The sequence below is a fragment of the Pteropus vampyrus genome, unplaced genomic scaffold (genome assembly GCF_000151845.1).
Source record: "Pteropus vampyrus isolate Shadow unplaced genomic scaffold, Pvam_2.0 Scaffold363, whole genome shotgun sequence".
Taxonomy (NCBI): domain Eukaryota; kingdom Metazoa; phylum Chordata; class Mammalia; order Chiroptera; family Pteropodidae; genus Pteropus; species Pteropus vampyrus.
Genome location: NW_011889144.1, coordinates 1,809,465 through 1,828,876, shown reverse-complemented (window position 1 = coordinate 1,828,876; position 19,412 = coordinate 1,809,465). Strand labels below are relative to the sequence as shown.

Here is a 19,412-nt window from a genome sequence, read left to right as displayed (position 1 = left end):
TACACTCATGTAGATGGATCGTGGATTGAAGGCAAAGTAGAAACTGGACAGAATAAATGATGTTTAAAAGTTAAAAAAAAAATAATGGGACTTTTGATATATACATTGTTATTGATGCCCCCTGTCCATAAGTGACCTCAAGGAAGAGTCTTAGCTATATACCTACCACTCACTTATCTATGTTTATTCTTAACTGACTAATCGTTCAATTAATATTTGTTGTTTGGTTTGACTTGGTTGTAGGGCCCAGCACAAAGGATCTGGAAAAATCAGACATGCCCCTCCATGAACCAGAAAGATCATCATCAACCAACTGCATGGTCTGAATTTCAATGCACTCTCCCACCCAGGCTCAAACTAAGTTTTGGTTCTTACCATGTTCTTAACAAGATCAGACCAGAAAAGTCAGTTAATCAGTAGTTCCTTGGACTCTATCCTGAAGAAATAATCTGAAACAGTGACAATGACTTATATACATCAAAGAATTACTCATAAAAATAGAAAATTGAAAAGTCTAGAGTTTAATTAACGTTAAGTATCAGTGTCAGTTCCCATTAATGTTCTTTTTCTTGTTCCAAGATCCAATTGATGATACCACTTTACATTTGTGAATTGTTAAGTAGAGAATTTTTTTTTTTTATATTGGACTAGGTTTGAATGTTTAATAGTACACTATGTTTACTCATCCCCTGTAGAAAATAAACACCAAAGCCTATTTTTGATTTGATTATTCAGCTAATAACTGTATGTTCAGCTCCAGCCTTAACCAGTGTTTTGGTCCAATATTGACTTGAATATTGAATTTATTAGAAATGCCTTGTAATGTTACCGAGTGATAAGTATCCTGAATATTTGAAGGATATTACATAGAATTGATTATTATATTGCATATTTTAAAACCTTTGTGATATAATATATATTAATTAAATCCTTAATATTCATAATTCTTTTATGCGTCCCATAACTCTAAGTTCAAGCTTTGGTTTTCATGTTCCTCTGCCCTCCCACAAGAGCAACGAGATGAAAACAAAGCAACAGACTTCATTCTTACTTTACAGGACAGAGTAGTTTAAAAATAAACTCAAACTGCTTCATTCAGCTTTGGGAGAGCAAATGTGCTCATAAATACTGAGTGACAGGACAAATGATTGTGCCTCCAGTGCCCTCTGTTGAGTGTGGGTCACCCGAGAACCTTAACTAAAGAACCCAGATGCCTGCTTCCAGTGAGGGTGGGCCAGGCTAGTCTCCTTCCCCTGAAAACAGCTGAAAATCCTGGTCATTGTTTTAAATGCATCAATGAGCTGACAGAGGTGTCAGAAATTTTCAGGCTATGGTCAAACGAAATTAGAGTTCTGAACCAGCACACAGGGAGCTCTTCCTGGGGGCACTCATTCTGAAAATTGGGGGTCTTCGCAGTGAGAGAAACAGTTGGGGAGACTAATAAGAGACAAAGGCTGCATGCTCAAGAAATAGTGAATCAGAAATGATCTTTTCCCTCAAAAAGCAACTGCCAGGTTACTGCAGAGCAGGGGCAAAATGGGGAAGAGTTCCCGCAGCCTATATCCACATTGCCTAGGCAGCCAAAACACCCTCAAATAGTGAAATTGGTGAAAGCAGCCCTAGATTGACAATGTCCCAAGATGCCCAGAAAAAATTATGCTCTCTCTTCAAAGGCCTCAGACTTTCCCAATGTCTCCAAGGCATGAGCGTCTTGCAAAGGTTTTTGCTGGTTCAGGTCGACCATGCCTAGAAACAGCAGAAACCTGAGAATAAACTCCCAGACATAACAGACACTGAAATCACAAGACACAGATTATAGGACAACTAACTACACTTACTGTGTTTTAAGCGGGTGGAGGGGGTGGGGCGGAGACAAAATTGGAAATGTCTACAGGGTACAGGAAACCACAAACGTTTTCAATACAGGAGGAACATTTATAAAATTTGCAAAATTTGACCATATGCTGAGCTATAAAAAAGCCTTTTAAGTTTCAAAGGACTGCATTTGCACAGATAGTGTTGGCAGTGGGACCAAGCTAGGAATTAACAACAAAAGATAACTCGGAATCCCATATATTTGAAAATGAAGTAATGTGGTTCTAAGGTCAAGAACAAGACAAGGATGTCCCTGTGACCTTCGAGAGGAGATTTTAGTATAAATTGGATATATTTGTTGAATGTTTGAGCATAAGGATTTCTAGCTGCCAGTAATTAGTAACGATGGTGTTACCTGTAGCCTTAGTTATGCAATCACTTCTCAAGAATGGTAGTCCTGAAAAGATTCACTGAGGTCTAGTAATCCTACTCTATGAATAGTTGTAGGGAATTAATCCACAAAAGAGAAAAAGCTATATACGCAAATAATGAATTTCCATGTTACTTAGTTACTGTTAGTGGAGAGCTGGGCCTGCATTATCCACTGCAGTAGAAGATCCCTGTGTATATTAGCACGACAGGATGTAGTACAGCCGATACTATTATGATTGGGAAGATTATAAACCCAATAAAGCAAATACAAAATTGGTCCTCTTACAATATGTAAGAATCAGGAGTGTTCACAGAGCCTAGAAGACATCCTCGAAAAGTTAATTTTTTATAGGTGAGATGAAAAGATTTTTTAATTTTGAAAACAGATTTTATCATATTTGTGTGGTTAATTTTTAAAAAATCTATTTGATATGCAAGGCCTCCATCACACAGTTTATAACCCATCCCCTTCTCCTTGATACCACTTCTCTTATCCACTGAGCTTAGAGAAGTCAACTAACACATAACACTGCCCCCCCCTCACCCCTCTGCCCTCTTCAAAAGACAGATTCTCTTGTAAAGCAAACAAGAATCTCCTTGGCCTCTGATGTCTAAACAGTACATTCCTGGGTCCTCACATTTTCTGGTCATGTGGCCAGTGATTGAGTCTTTGCTTAATCAGCCCCATACGTTTTCATGGTGTCTGACTGTCTTAGGGCGTCTGCAGAGGGGAGACCACGTATTGAGAAAGCACTAAACACTGTGAAAGGTTCAGGACCACTGGGAAGAACTTTGGAAAGGATCCAATGGATGCTATTTCTTCTTTTGCCTTTCTCCCTCTTCTAAGCCAGGCTGAGTGGAGAGCTGATTGAATTTTCAGTCTGTTTTCACTGGAAAGCCTTGGTAAAGCTGACCCCAAAGGCAGTGGTGCCAAGAGCTCCCAGCTTCCACTGTGGAGAGAAGGCAAATGTGCAGGACCCACCACGATCAGAATGGATGCAGAGCTGGGGAGCTCTTTCCCTCACTGAAAGCCTCTCATATTTGCTACAGCACCTTATCCTGCCAGGGTCTCTCCCTCAATTACTTCTTTAATCTGGCTAGAGGAGGCACTGAGACCTTCAGAGCTATTTTAAAGCTGCTGTTTTTTGTCACTAGTTATTGGTCCTCAAGTCTAGCCTTTGACAAAGCTCATGTCATCTGCATGGGAGGGTTGCTCCCTGGGAGTGAGAGAGCAGAGATGCGGGTGTTGGCTGGAACTGGCAAAGCAGCCAGTCCCTGGAGAAGAACCAACAGGCATTGCCTGCCAGGGAGGCTGCTGAGAGCCGCCTTTGATTGGACACTGGTGTGGCTGCCGACATTGTCTCAATAGCCCTTGAAGTTTGGACTCTTCAGGGGGCACAAACTAAACAGGATGTGTGTGTGTTCTGATCCCTGGGGGAGCCATGTCCGGGAGACCTTCCAGATGCCCATGAACACTTCAGGAGCCCAGGGAGAAACAGGGCCCCAGGCTCTCCAGGCTATCCCTTGCTGCCATTTTAATGTGGATGTAACTGTAAAATAAATAAACCATTTTCTCCATCATAAAAATAAGGAAGCAGTTCATGAGTATTTTTGGCAACATGTCCTTCCCTTCAAGAAAAAGGAGAAACTGAAACTGAAAAACAAACTACACCCTCTGCTCCAGTTTGGAAGGAAAATGAAACGTGAGAAGAGTGTAATTCACCTGGACAACCTTCTAGTGGGATAGCAATTCTGGACAGGAATCACTGCCGTGGTTTCATGTCTCACGTGTGGCTCGTCACTGTGGTGGATACTGCTCTCCCGGCACATATTCAAGTGACCCCGAGGAGGCTGTAAATAGGAGGCTTCATTTCTATCCAGCTTGATGACTGGAGCCTTCTCTCTGGCAAAACTAGTCACTGTAGTGCCTTGGTCTGTCTCATCTTAAAATGCCTCATGCCCACCACAACTCCCTCCACGCCTTCTCCTCTTCCTTCCCCCAGATTTGCCTTTCCGAATTCCCTTTATTTTAGAGACAGTGACTTCCACTTGGTGTTCTGGGTGGAGAGCAATCTGATCAGAGTTATGTTCCCCACCTCTTTCCACACTTTAATAAGATTGCTTATTGCCTAATTGGAAAAACTTCAAGCAAGGCAACTAGAAAAATGGTTTAATTCAGGGATTTTTAACCCAGCACTATTGACATTTTGGGCCTAACGGGTCTTTGTGGCTTAACGATTCTCTGTCCTGTCAATGTAGGATGTCGAGCAGCACTTCTGGCCTCTACCCACTCAATGCCAGTAGTAACCCCTCTGTCTCAAAGTGACAACCAAAAATGTCTCCAGATGTTGCCAACTGTCCCCTGGGGAGAGCTGAGGCTAAATGGCCCTCTGTTGAGAACCATTGATTTGTCTAATTGTGAAACTTCAGGCATGGTAACTAGGTTAATTTTGAGGGAGATTTGTGGAATCAGAACAGAGAGATGTGGTGAATTGAAGACTATTATTATTAATTTTATTATTATTATTATTATTATTATTATTATTATTATTATTAATTCCAGACAGGCAGGGAGGGCAGACTGTACAGAACAGTCTGTACCTATGAGAGAGGCAGAATGAAAGGCTGTCTGTACCTTTCTAGGGTCTGTGCATGTGAAGAGGCCATGAGGATGGGTCAGGTTAAGAAAGATGGAGGACGTGAGGAGCCAGCCAGGAAGCTGACAGACAGTTGTGTGGTATGGAGTGTAATTCCTCCCCATATGTATCAAGTTCTCAGTAAAATTACTAAGCTCTCAAAGCTAAATTGCAGGTGGGTTTTCTTGTGGGAAATTGTAATGTGTGCCTGCTAGTTCAAGACCAAACTGAGGAAGGATTTATGGATGCAGCAGCGGAGACAAGGGCCCTGGAGTTAGGAAGATTGGAAATTCACAGAAAATCATGGAGAGGGTTATAACTTGCTCAAACTGTGCTTTTGGAAATTTGGGACAAGTTTACCAAAACTGGTGAGACAGATTAAGGATCCAAATAATCAGTTATTTTCTTATTGACACTCAGCACCCTTTCTATCAGAAGGTATGTATGAAAACAGAGTGTGTGCTAAGGAGTGCGCCTCTGACGGCAATTAAGAACTCTTGTTCTAGAAGCAGGACAAGTGGCAGAGGTCCGGGGTAGGAGTTCAAGAAGTAGAGTCGAATCCCAACTCTACCATCTTGATGCTGTTTTGGGGCATGCCACTCACCTTCTGGACCTCAGTGCCCTATAAGTGAGGCATAGGGACAGGCTACCTTAGACTTGCTGCAAGAGGTGAATAAGACCACATGTAGAAACACTTTGAAATAAAAATGCTCCCCAAATCTCAGGATTGAACGATAGAAGAACTTGGTGCTCTCTACTTTGATCTTCCTTGATTTATAGATTTTTGATACATGAATAGTCACAAGGATGGGGGATTCGTGCTAGAAGAAGCACATTCAATCTAGAACAATGTGAATGCAGGGAAAATAATTGGAGTAATCTGAAATTTGTCTTTTCATAACCTTTACCTTTTGATTTTGATTCTGCCTATTGCAATCACATTGAAGAAATGTATGTCCTTCTGTACATGACAGCCCTTTCAGTATTTGAAGTGGCTGTAATGTGTATCCCTTTCCCCTATTCACCCCTTCATTAAGCTAAGCTTTTTCAATTCCTTTAATTATTCCTTATATGATGAATAATCATCTCTTAGAACAGTGACTCTCAAGGGGGAGTTGTGGGTAAGAAGAGGACCCCAAGTGAATTAGAATCCGGTGGGTAGAGTTCAAACAGTGTACCCAACCCTCTCCCCAGAAGGTGTCGATGAACCCTCTTAGTCCTGGTGATTCCCTCTAAGTGCCATCCTCCATCCCCCTTCCCCAACATAGCCATTTGGAATTCACCCCTGACAGTATGGAAGGAGAAGTTCTATCAGTGGAGGAGGTTGATCATGTGAATGATGTGGAAGCAAGAAAAAAATGCTCAAGAAGCATGGATAGATTGTTATTCCTAGTTCAGTCTCATATTTTTATAAGGAAACTGTTTCTCAGGGAGGTTGACAGAAACTGCTTGAAGAAACAGGGTTCCTCAGTCCTGGAAGTATTAGATATGGGCTTCTTAACTTCTGTTCTTATGCCTTCCCCAAATCTGTGGAGAGATCTCATCATCTCTGCTCTCTTCCAATTACATTCTTATTATAAATGGGTGTTCCAGACACCATTTGGGGTGTCTTCCCAGCTCCCATGACCCTCCAGCTCCCTAGGCCTGCCCCTAACTGCCATATTCTTAGCATGTGATGCCCCCATCCCTCCCCTTGGCCAGGACCCCAGTTGATTGGATCATTAAAATGATCTCTTTAGAAATTGGAATGGTATTTCAATTTGGCTAGTCTGTCTCAGCATGTGCTGACACTGAGACACCCATAAAACCCTGAGAGACAAGGCACAAGTTTAGATCTGCAAGCCCAGTTTTTTTTGAGGTTTATGACAGACTCCAGAATCTTCCGGTAAATTCCTTTTCTGTCTTGAGCTGTTTAGAGTCAGCAGGCTAACCTGAAGAATCTAAAACCACATGATAAAGTAATTTCTGTTTCTACCTAGTGTTAGACATTGGTGATAGTTGTCCTCTCAGGAAAAGGTAGAGAGGTGACTTAGCTTCTTCAATAGAAAAATCTGTGGATTTCTAGTTGACTGACCTTCTTTATTTTTATTCCACCCCTAGAAAAACTAAGAGCTATTTGCAAGATCTTTAGGTTCATGTTGCCACTTGAAGGATTTTTAAAGTGCTTTGAACTTTCTGGAATAAGAGTGCTCTGTTAAGCCTCAAAATGGACATTCATTGCTAAGTTAAAATATGGAAAATACAGCGAGTTCCTCAGAAATCCAGTTATATTGCTTTATAGTTTTACAGTTATATTGGTTAAAACAGTTATATTTGTTTTAAAAATAGGACTCTAGTCTTCTTCCAAAGGCATTTTACACTCTCCCCTACTAAGTATTACTTCATTAATAATAAGTTGATGACTTTTTAAAGCTATTCCTCTCAGGACAAAATTGAATTTTAAATGTCAGAAAAATGTTCTGTAGTCATCTTATTCTTGGACCAGAAACACTCTTGAGCTACTTAATTTTGAAAAATAGAAATTATTCTTGCCAAAACGGCACTCAGATCCAGTAAGCAGTAATAATAATCATTCATTTCAACCTTACAAGATAGGCCCGGCTAGGGTGGAGACAGAGCTGGAACCAGGTGTTCTGATTCTTGGTTCAATGACATCTCCCTCTGCTTAGACTTTTGCGTTTGAGATGTCTTGGTGAAATAGACCTGAAGCGTTTCAATGGTGGTAATTCACCTTCTTCTGTAGATGACATAATAGATACCTTGGTTTCAAGGGCATAAAAGTTTGAAGGTTTCAACAGGTCTTTAGTTGAAGACAAGCGGTTGCTTTCCTTGAGGTAATGAGATTACGGGCAAAGGATTTTCATTTCTGAGTGTCACTAACACCTTGGATCTGGGAAGATGAGGGAGGAACATGACTGACTGCGGGCTGCTGGGTCCCCCATTTCTTCCTTCTTCCGCTGCCACAAGCAGTTTCCACCACTGTGTGAGCTTCCCCATAACCTGCACTCACTGGACTCTTTCAAATCAAGTTCGTGGCCTCAGGTCTTTATGGAGACCACAGTAGTAAAGATTTCTAAATCTTGCTTGCTCACTGCCAAACCCAAAGATTCTTATTATGCCCATCCTACCCCGACCTCCCCTTGCTGCTTCCCAGGCTCTCTCACCTGCTCCTGCACCACTGGCCCCTCTGTAGGAAAAAATGCAGATTCACCCTGAATCTAAAGAAGCTTAAGTTCAGAGCACCCGCCTGCATAGGCCCACAAAGTTTTGTTTGAAAAGACCTTAATCATTTCCTTCTTGTAATTTTAATTTTTTTGTTGTTGTTGTTCTTTAAGAAGATAACCTACTACAGGGTATCATTTACAAGAGCATGACTAAAGACAGTAACTTACTCTCTAATCTCAGCATGACTCAAACTCTTAGAAGAGTGGTAAGTCTAATTTTCATTTTGTATTTTAAGAAGCCCTCTGGGATACTATAAACTAAGAGGTTTCTTGAAGTAGCAGAATACCCACAAAGCTTTGGGCACTGTGGATGAGGGCATCTGTTCTAAACTCAAGCGAGTGTGATATAGTGGGCTGCTGAGTGCACTGAGCACATGCACAGCTTCCTTCCTCCTTAGGCTCCACTGGATTGGAAGAAAACAGGTACAAGGAGAATAAACCTATAATGGCAAAGAGAATAGGAAATAGGATGACAAATAATTTCTGAAGGTGGAAAGGGGATGGAAGGTGTTGGACAGTAGGAAGGGCAGAAGAGGGTGACAGTGAGGCTGGTGTTATATTGCTGAAGGAACCCTAGAGAGGCATTGAGATGTGGGTGTAATTGGGGTGTAACTGGGGTATAATTGTCTGTGACCAAGCTTCCAGCAACTACCCTTCCGTCTCCTTCTGCCTCTCCCCTCACTCACAGAGGGCGGGTTCCCAGCAGGCAGACACCAGAGAACGCTTCTTAAAGACCTTGAGTCAGCCTGGGTTGGGCTACAACTTGTAGAATGGGTCTGAATTAAGAATTAAATCTTCCTTATTCTGGCTTGGGTTGGGTTATATCCAGGGGTGGAGAGGAAGGGAAATTGCCAGCCTTCTGCCAGCTTTTCATCCATCTATCCTAAATAAAGCTCAGCCAACAAACCCCATCTGTGGACACAGAGCTCACAGCTTCCCTTTTTCATTCAGAGAAGTCCATGGAAAACCCACAGCAGCTCATCAGAATGAGCAATGGATTCTTAACCTACCCAAACATCCAAATATCGTCAGACTTTCAGAAGAAAATCAGCAACATAGAGGAGAGTAATGAGATACACAAAGACAACTGACCTTGGAGGAAATAGCTAAGTTGGAAAACAAAAGAAAATTCAATTAAAAGTTTAATTATTGTCCTCAGAAAGATTCAAGAAATATTGCATATCCATGAAGTAAGAACAAGATGCTATTTATGAATAGGCAGAGAACAAGAAAGAAATTAAAGATATGACTGTTGAACTTAAAATCCCACAGAATAGATGGAAGCTGGAGCCAAGTGAATCTTCAGAACATGTCTCCAAAAAACGGAAAAATGGAGAAATACATGAGGAGAGAGGAGAGGCATAGGTTATCAGCTGGGGAGTAAAATGTCTGACCACTAGGAGTTTCAGAGTAAAGAAAAAAAAAGAAGGGTTAGGAATTACTAAGACATAGTAGAGGAAAATTTCCCAGAATGCAAAGAAGATGTGACTCATGAGACGATCCCACCCAGGGCTGAGGGTGTCAGGATGTAGTGAGCATATGGAGACCCGGCCAGAGGGACTCTCAGAGTGTATGAATGAGCAACTATCTGAAAGTTCCAGGAAGAAAAGACTAGCATCACCTGTGAGGATCTAAAGCACACCGGCTACCGACCTGTGAGCAACATTTCAGAAGACACTTGGCATGAAAGTAGGGATAGAGCCACTGGATAAAATGCACCTGCGGGAAGCACAGTGCCTGCCCCACACACACCTGTGGGCAGGGAGAGGAATCTCTCATGCCCGCCCCGGTCTTGAGAGGAGTCGTGCCAGCAGGACAGGGCCCTGGGCTCCCCGATGAAACTTCCTATAAATGGCTGATCAGGGAGGACTCACCGCACTCCAAGATGAGTCACAATCAGAAAGAAACCAGCGCAGGATCTATACAAAGATAAAGAATACATATAAAATAAAGGGAAAGAAACAAGTAAAACACATATCTGAAAAAGTAGAAGACTATGTCATGAAGGGGTTAAAAACTGTGACTAAATATCTCCCTGAACAAAAATGTCACCCTTCCAAACTAAGAAACACACAGCAAACGAAAGGACACTGTAAATTTTTTTTAAGAAGAGCAATTATAACTAGAAACTATAACATGAAATATGATGATAAAATTAAGGCCAGCTGTGTCCTTCCTATTAATGAATACCCATAAATAAGCACAACTCACCTATTAAAAACCAGGCTGAATCACAAAGGAAATCCCAGCTTTATGCTCTGTTCAAGAACATGCCTAAAACAGAGAGGTTCAGAAGGTTTACAATGAAATGATGAGCAAAGCCATGCCAACTGGGCAAATGATTCTGAAAAAAAACAATGTGAGTTATTTTTTAACTAGACAAGATATAGAATCAAAATTAGTTACAAAAATGTCTGAGAAAAAGGACTTCTGGTGGTGAGAGTAGTGCTGGTAGAGAATAGATCAATAAACAAATGAGAAAGCCCAGACATACACTCAAGTTTATACAGGAAACTACTGATAAAAATGACATTTCAAGTCATTAGGGAAAGGATTAATTCACATGTGGTCTTGAGACAACTAAATAGCCATCTTAAAAATTAACTTCAATCCATACCTCATACCTTATACTAAAATAAATTCTAGATTAACCAAAATTTAACTAGAGAAAATTTAAAGCATGAAAGTAGTAAATGAAAATATGAGAGCTTTTAAAAATAAGATGAGAGAGAAGGGTCTTTCTAAGTATGATACAAAACTCCAGAAGATAAAAGATTAATAAATATAATTTTAAAATAAACAAAAATAAAATAAAGATAAAAGATTAATAAATTTGATAACATAAAAATAGGATATATCATCAACAAAAAAACAATGGAAACACAGTCCGAAGACAAAATAAGCAAACTGGGGTAAGTATTTGCAAACTACAATCGTAGATAAAAAGTTAATTTCTTTAACAAATAAGGAGTACCAAGAAACCAGTACAAAAGACCACAGACTTGGTAGAAAAATGAACCCTAAAGATCAATAGCTTTTCACAGTAAAAGAAATACATTGGCTTTAAAACTGTGAAAGGATGCATGACACCAGGAAATGCAAATTCATGTTACAACAAGCTCTGTGGTGAAGTCTGCAAGTTGTCCACCAAAATCCATTCTCTCTTTCTTCTGGGGCATATGGCTAAATGTGTCTGCGTCTCCCACTTGCAGCTGGCAGTGGTCATTGGTTAACTCCTTGCCAGAAAAGTGGGAATGGAAGAGACGTGTCCTATTTCTAGTCTTTCAGATCATGAATTTGCCTCCTTCACCCTTTCCTTGGGCAGGGACCAGGCTGGCCATTAAACTGTCATACCTCCACCAGAAGAATACCTGGTGGGAAGTGGTAGGTCACTTGGTTTTCAATCAACCAATGAGAACTTATTCAGCCAAATGAGGGTGGTTCTTTCAAGCATAGGATATACTGCAGCTCTACGGAAAGAGCTTGTGCACTGTTGCCTGGGATCTATCTTGGACCTTTATGCCTAAGCAGAGGGGCCACTGTGTGTGGTGATTAAGCATGTACTTGGGACAAGGGACAAGTTCAAATTATGGTTCTACTACTTACTTGCTATGTCGTCTTTGGCAACTTTATAAAAAAAAAAAGAATGCTAACAATAGCATCTATTTTATGGAATATAGAAGAATTGAGTGAATTACTACATGCTAAGTACTTAAAACAGTGCCTGCATGTTTAGTCAGCAATTATCACACGAAGTACAGCACTGGACATGGACCTTAACGAAGGACAACATAATCATTTTTGCTAACACTGCACCAATAGTTCATCAGAAGACTACCTGCTGATGCAATGATGATACCCTTCAAAGCATTTTTACACTTCTTCAGAAATAGTGGCATTCTTTGGACTATTCTTAAATACGGCAAACCTTTGTCTTGGAAGATAAATTTGAATTTTATTTTTTAACGCAGACCAAAGTAATTAGCAGTCATTATTTTAAATGAAACGAGTGATTAAGACAGGGCAATAGCACTTACCTAAATGTTAAACATGCTTCTGATTTTGGACTGCTCAAGCTCAGACCTCAGCCGTGTTGCTTACTTACGAGAGCCTCTGGGATAATCGCTTCTTGTCTCCAAACCACAATTTTCTCATCTGTAAAATGGAGTGACAATAGTTTGAATCTCATAGGGTAATTATGGGGTAACCTAGTGTCTCAGTTCACCCAGGGCTAAGGTTTCCTTGGATACTAGAATGGGGACAGTTTGGGGCAGCCTAACTTGATTCTTGGCCCCCTAGAATCTAGAATTAGAGAAACCTTGTCAACACTAGTCTGCCTTTCCCATTTCTCACAAGTTACTTTAAAGATTATTTAGAAACAGCAAAATTTTTTGTTGAAAGAAACAATGAGACTGTGACAGACTGCTCAGTGGCCATGCACCTGAGCCTGGGCTTGGCGCATGACTTGGTTTGATCAATGGGACACAAGCAGACTCTTGAAAATTACACGGATCTGGGGTTTGCCACTCTTGCTGTGGGAAACCCTTTTGCCACAGGGTGAACAAGCCTGGTTTGCTTGCCTGAGAATGAGTGAGAGTTGAGAACCTGCTCTGGGAGGTGCTGGGATCCAGACCATTCTGATGAAGGCCCAGGGAAGTCTCGACCGAAGCACCCCTGTAACCCAGTGACTGGGCAAGATCTGGAATAACTCCAATTGGCTGGTGGAGCTGTGGTCTGACCAAATGGAGGGGTCCTGACCCAGCCAGAGATTTGCCGACTCAGGAGCCTAAGTTTGCCAGGATTGCTCTGGGGCCACCTTCTGGGCTTCTCTTTTCACTTGAGGACATCGTCATGATTTCCAGCAGGTGGCACATGCTCATCATCTCCTTTAGAAATCTGAATAAACCTAACAGTTGATTGAGTTACTGACACACCAAGTGTATATATCTGCAAGGCACTTGCAGTCAAATTACGCCATCAGTAGTGATGAAGAGAAACTTGTAATTGGCATAATTAATATTTGAGTGCAATAGGTGTGTCATTAAAAAAAACACTTGCTTTGCTTCAGTAACACTGAGACTGGTAAGCACAGACTTTTTTAAGGAAAGAGAATAAAGGATGATGTTCTGAAATCAGTACCTGTTTACTCAATTACATTTTTTAATTTATTGTGCTTTGTCGGTGATATGTCACTGTTGCCCAGTCCTGGTAAAAATATGTGAAACACCTTTATTGGGACAGAGAAAAAAAACAAGACGATTTACTGAAGTGGGTATGTGATTGAAAATGCAATCTCTTTTTTATTTCTGAAGGAGAAAATTTGAGGCAAAGTAAAAACAGTGGCCCTATAAATTTTTGCTATATCCCCATTATTTCGCAGGTGACTTAAGATATAAAAAGCACATAGTATAGGTTATTTTCTGCTACCTGAGAAATTGCCCCGTGTGTTATTGACTGCTGGTGACTTCTACATGTGATTATCTGTAGTCTGGGGATTGGTATCTTTTGCCAAAACAGCAGAGAACAATGATTATGGGCTGTTGAGAGCATAACCATGAGCTGCAGATAACAGAGCAGATGCAACGTGGGCCCTGAGCCCCTAGGTCTGCCATGGGCCAGCGAATGGAATTTGATGTGTCACAGCAGCCTGTTGGGGCCATGATGGAAATCGTGTAAGTCCCACCTTACTACCAGCTTCACTGAGCATTGCAGTGAATTTGTGCACTTAATGTCTTTATCACGGTGTCTGCTACACACTGAACATCAGAAACCTTGGCTGCTCTCATTGCTTCCTGTATTCTGGGAGAAAAGTTAGCATTGAGATTAGTGGTAACATGGGCCTCTCAGAGTCTTGGATAGTCTTGTTACTCAACCCAGTAACTTCGCCAGGAATTAAGCATTTCAGTATAGCTCCGGGAAGTTAAATATAGCTGGTGATTCTCGCCAATGCTCTAGGTCGAGCTGGGTCTTGCCAATTAGCTCTGAAAATCTCATAGAAAAGTCAAGCTTCCAAGGGCATTATGGATATGGTTGGGAGTTTTAAAAAATTCTGTTAGCACAGAGGCTTTTGAATGTCTGAGTCTATCTTAAGAGAATCTCATGTTGATAATCACAAAATTGTGCCTGTGTATATATAGTTTAAATGCTGGCATTGAGTTTAGAGAACAAGAAAATATGAAAACAGATGAAATAAAAGCATAAGATCTTCTTGAAAAAGAACCAAAGTCTGTTCTTTTGAGTAGAAATTTCAAAATACTATACAACCATTTTTTATTTTTTTTTGTATTTTTGATTATTTCATTGGGCAATTAAGACACACAATTTGAATATACACTGAACAGGCAAGAATAGAGCCAGAGATGAAATGTCAATCTTAGATTCTCATTTTGAGCTGGAGCAGTTGCTTCTGCTTGTTTTTTCCAACTCTTTGCCTTAAATCCACTTAAAAGTAAAACAGACTAAATCTGTATGTGTTTCTTGTCCTGGGTCTTTTTTTTTAAATTCAGCATTGAGGCCTGGAAAGGAATTGGGGAAATCTACCAACAAGACGTTGCCATTGGGTCAGTGGTTCAGAAATTGTGTTGGTGGCTTCCCATCTCCTCAACACCCGACAAAACCCATCAAACTTTAACTCTGGGATCCTTGACTCACCACTTAAAATAGGTATCAGTCATCAAGTTCAGAACAGCTGCTAAATTAGAAAAAATCCTCAATTACAACAACAGTTATGATGCCATAGATCTTAACTCTCATTTTGATCCACCTTTTAATTTCCATTTGAGTCTAGTAACTTTTCTTTTCTTTTCTTTTCTTTTTTTTCAGTTTCTTTCTAAGTTACTCATTTAAATGGATGTGAAAGTAACCTGCGTGTGTATGTGTGTGTAAAGGGAGGTCAGATCAGAGAAAACAGGCCACACACACAAACAGAAGACTGCTTGCTGGCTTTTCGAACCATATTGAGGTGGCTGGAGTGGCAATTCTTGTCTCCCCTGCAGGAAGCCTTCCTCCAGAAAGCAGGAAGGAAGTGACTGGCTGAGCTGTGGTGAGTCACTCAGCTCGGGCTGAGAACCCCTTCGGGGATGGCATAAAAAACATCGAGAACATTGGTTAGCTCCAGAAGCTGGGCCAGTACCCAATCATCCCTGAGTTACAGTCCTTTCTGTTTATAGATTTGTATTCACCAGGGTTTAAAAACTACAGCATATGAAGTTCCAAAAGCCTGACTTTTGATTCTCAGAGTGAGCAGAAAGGGTGCCCGGTAAAGACTGGACTTTTTTTTTTTTCTTCGTACAATGAAGAACTGCCTATTTAAAAGTTCTTAGACTAGCTGTGTGGCTTTGGGAAAGTCGCCGAACCTCTGTTCTGTACTTATATAACGTGGGGGTCATAAGGACCTTAACCGCTTGTCGTGAGAGTCCAGTGAGGTCGAGAGTGTGACGCTCTAGCATGGCATGGCTCGCAGCAGATGGCAGGTGGCAGCTTTCGACATCATCAGCACTATTATTCTTATTACTCCTTGAATGTGCCAATTCATCCATGAAGCAGATTCTCAAAGATTTGGGGGGAAAAAAAAAAACCTTACAAAAGCATCATCAGTCTGAATGTAGATTAGTGTTTTGTTTAGTATTATAAAGTGAGTTATAAATTAGATATTTTCACCCCACTGAGTCTGGGAGAGACAGACAATAAGCAATCAATTACACAAATAGTAGATCAGGCAGTGGTAAATGTTATGAAGAAAAATAAAGCAGAGTGAAGAGATAGAGAATCAATGCAGGTGGGAGGGCAGTTATTTGAAATCTCTCTGACAAGTATCATTTGAGCAAAGTTCCAAAGGAAGAAGAGAGAGCAACATGCAGCTATCTAGAGACAGAGCCTGCCAGCAGCAGAGAGAACAGCAAGTGAAAGATTCCGAGTCAGGAGAGAGCTCGAAGGAACAGCAATGAGGCCAGTGGCCTGGAGCAGTGAGAAAAAGAGCAGTGGGAGGTCAAGGCAGAGGACAGCACAGCTGGATCACATCAGGTCATACATGGTAGGGGTTTGAGATTTTAGAAGGGAGGCTAGTTCAGGGTTTGAGCAGAAGAGTGACATGGCCTGAATCAAGTTTCCAGAGGATTCCTCTTACTGAGAAGTAAAGAATAGATGTTTGTTCCTGTGCCGAGTGGCTTGTAGTGACCGTGCTCTAACTCATCCCAAATTTCTGGCCTGATAAAATACAAATTTATGTTTTAAAAATCTACCTCAGTAAGACTGAGATGTCTCCTAAGAGTCTACATATTTATTTTAAAGGTAACTTGGTCACAGGATCAGGTAACATCCCAGGAGTTAGTTAATTCAGCACCATAAATTTATATTCTGAGTCTCTGACTGTGCGAGCCAGAATTTAGCTAGAATTACACAAGATAATCCAGCTGGGAGCCTCATGGCTTCCTGCTACCCGCAGTTCCCAAACATGGTGTTTCAGCCCGGGAGGCCCCATCTGTCCTGTGGGTCTTCCAGTTGCCTTTGCTTCCTTCTTCCGAGGCTTCATGAAGCTGCTGTGTCTAGGGTGGTTGGAGTGGGAATGGCAACAATAAAGGCTGGAGAACTTTAGGGTACTGGGGCTCATCGATGTTCTTGTATGGGGCCATTACCTCATTAGAGGAACACTGTAGTTTGCAGCTGTTCTTCCTCCAGAGGAAAAGAGGCCCTGCTAATTCTGTCTGTTTTTATTTAAACCTATTTGGGTAAAGAGTTGTAACTGAAGAGTGAAACTGTGGCTTCGCTTAACTCATCCCCTTCAGATATGCAAAGGGGACTAGCAGAGCCCAGTATAGCGGTTCCGCCCAGGGCCAACCCTCAGAGCCTCAGTGCCCATTCAGTTAAAATGTAGAAAGGGATATGCAATAGTTTCCAAACGGATGGTCTGAGGCTCTAGCTGTCTAGGATCTTGATTACAACTATGTGAAAATCAAATGTCAGAGACAAGACTGCTGAAGATGAGTATAGAAACACAAAAATAGCTTTCATGTAAGACAGGTGGGACTATGAGCACATTCTTTTAAATTTCCCTAATTGTTGCTTTCATAGCAATTCAAATTGGTGATGGGAGAAAAACACTTTGGGGGGGAAAAACACTTTGGAATATTGTAATTAAACATTTTGTAAGGGCATTAGTGGCCCATCATGTCCAGCAACACGTAACTACATACAGTTTCTCTGTCAGACATTCTTTCTAATTTAGGGGCAGCCTTGGAGGAACAATTCTAAGGGCTAATGTTCTTAGTCACTCTCATTTCTCTTCCCTTATTTCCTAAATAATGTGTCACAAACAAGTTTGGAAGGGGCAAATGAAGAAGCACACTGGAGGAGAGGGCCGTATCAGCGTGACGGAGAGCAACAATCTCACATTTGCCCAAAGCTGGGCACTCGGTCTCCACGACTGCCTTCTCTCTCCCAGCACCCTGCCCCGTGCTGCATGCATATCGGCTGCCTGACCAAGAAGACCAGCATCCAGCTGGCCGTGGGGCCTGGGACACACGTGGGCAGAGCAGATGTGCCTGGAGCAGGGACCAGCTTCTCGCCATCCCATGTCCACATCTCAGAAGGGCATGATCAGCCCTAGAGAGGGAAGGGGTTCTGCCTCTAGCCCCAGAGTCTCGTGGCCCGGCTGCGTGCAGGCAGTCCTTACCTCCAGGGTGGGGTGAGTCGAGAGGCAGAACTTGTGGGGGTGACAGCACTGGACCAGAATCAAAAGAGAGGGTACCTCTTCCAGCTTGAACTCTTGTGTCCTGGGCTCTCCCATAACCATCCATCAGTCTCTTCACATTAAACACAAAGGTGGGATGGGTGAGGGGAATTAACTAGAACAGGGCATTTCAAACTGTGGGTCACAACCAATGATGTGCTGGTAAATGCTTAACGACCGACTGGGAAAAAGAAGAGGAGAGAGTGTAAATTTTCTGATCTCCATGATGTAATTATTCCAAATTGGGAAGAGATACAAAGGGCAGGTCATTACATTTTATTTCCACTATATGATAAACATTGATAACTCAAGAGTTGGGTTTATATAATTTTGTAAAGTATATAATTTTGTAAGCCTATAGAATTTAATTTTTAATAATGGTCACATTTAACAACCAGTGGGCAAAATTCCTGAAAATTTAATCTTTGGAGCTCGTGAGCCAATACCTCCAGTACACCAGTGGCTTACTATGTAATTGAGGGTCCTGAAGTGGATTTTTTTTTTTTTTAAATATGGAATGCTTCATGAATTTGTGTGTCATCTTTGCGTAGGGGCCATGCTAATCTTCTCTGTATCGTTCCAATTTTAGTATATGTGCTGCCGAAGCGAGCACCTGAAATGGATTTTTAAATTAAATAACCCAGATTAGTTTATGCAAAGCTAGAATAGAACATATAAAATTATAGAGCACATTATATTAGTCAGGATAAGTATTGTTTCGTAAAATTTGTGTGAGTGTATCAGGTCATGACTTAAAATGTATTTACTTTTGTGAGTCTTTTAAGAAGAAGTTTGAGCAGTTCTGGAACTGGGAGCTCCAGAGGCTTCTCTATCCAATTTCGGTTTGAGAGTGACTGTCAAGAGAACTTCACCATCCATTAATGTAGCCCCAAATCTTAAAGTTAAGAGAGCGACTGGGTTACTGAAAGCTTGCTTGCTCCTGAGGGAAATGGAGATAAGGCCCAGAGAGGCCGAGAAGATTTTGGGAAAGACCCTTAAGAGAAAAAAATGCATCAGGAGCCGGCTTTGCCCTTGGACTCTGTGAAGCTGCAGGTGCAAATCGCAGTCTTCAGATGTGGCTGGGTCTCCTGGGGTCAAACGGGGATGGCAGGGTGTTTGCAAGTGAGAACTTTGAGGTTTCCTCTGGCCTCAGCCTTCCTCTCATGACAACAAGGGGACGATTTCCTTGCAGGGCAAGGTGAGTAAACATGAGGTCACACCCTTCCTGTGGGTAGTCAGATTTCAGCCTCCCTATGGAGAGGATGTGGGCCCAGGTGGGGCTGTAGCAAGAATGGCAGGTGTTGGTATCACCGCCATATTGTTCTTTAAATGTTTTTTTTTTTTTTAAATTTTGAAATAATTGTACATTCACATGCAATTATAAGGAGTAATACAAAGATCCTAGGTACCCTTCACCCAGTTTCCTCCAATGGTGACATCCTGCATGACTGTGGTGACTGTGGTACAAGGTCACGGCCAGGAGATTGCATTGATATGATCCACCAACCTTGTTCCAATTACACCAATTTTGCATGTATTTGCCTGTGTGTCTAGAAATGTGCAGTTTTATCACATGTA

The 19,412-nt window shown here is 41.5% G+C and overlaps 1 long non-coding RNA gene and 1 other non-coding gene across 3 annotated transcripts in view; one reads left to right on the top strand and one right to left on the bottom strand.

Annotated features, from left to right (window-relative positions):
• The window catches only part of LOC111731335, a 40,883-nt gene that overhangs the window by 19,911 nt on the left and 1,560 nt on the right, over positions 1 to 19,412 (top strand). The window contains exon 2 of one of the 2 annotated variants that reach the window (XR_002777086.1): positions 14,930 to 15,149. This is a non-coding gene — a long non-coding RNA (uncharacterized LOC111731335). Of the gene's footprint in view, positions 1 to 14,554; positions 15,150 to 19,412 lie in introns of those variants that run through there. The other variant, XR_002777085.1, reaches the window with a different exon arrangement.
• LOC111731339 lies at positions 18,341 to 18,447 on the bottom strand. Its single transcript, XR_002777087.1, has one exon. It is a non-coding gene; the product is annotated as a U6 spliceosomal RNA (small nuclear RNA).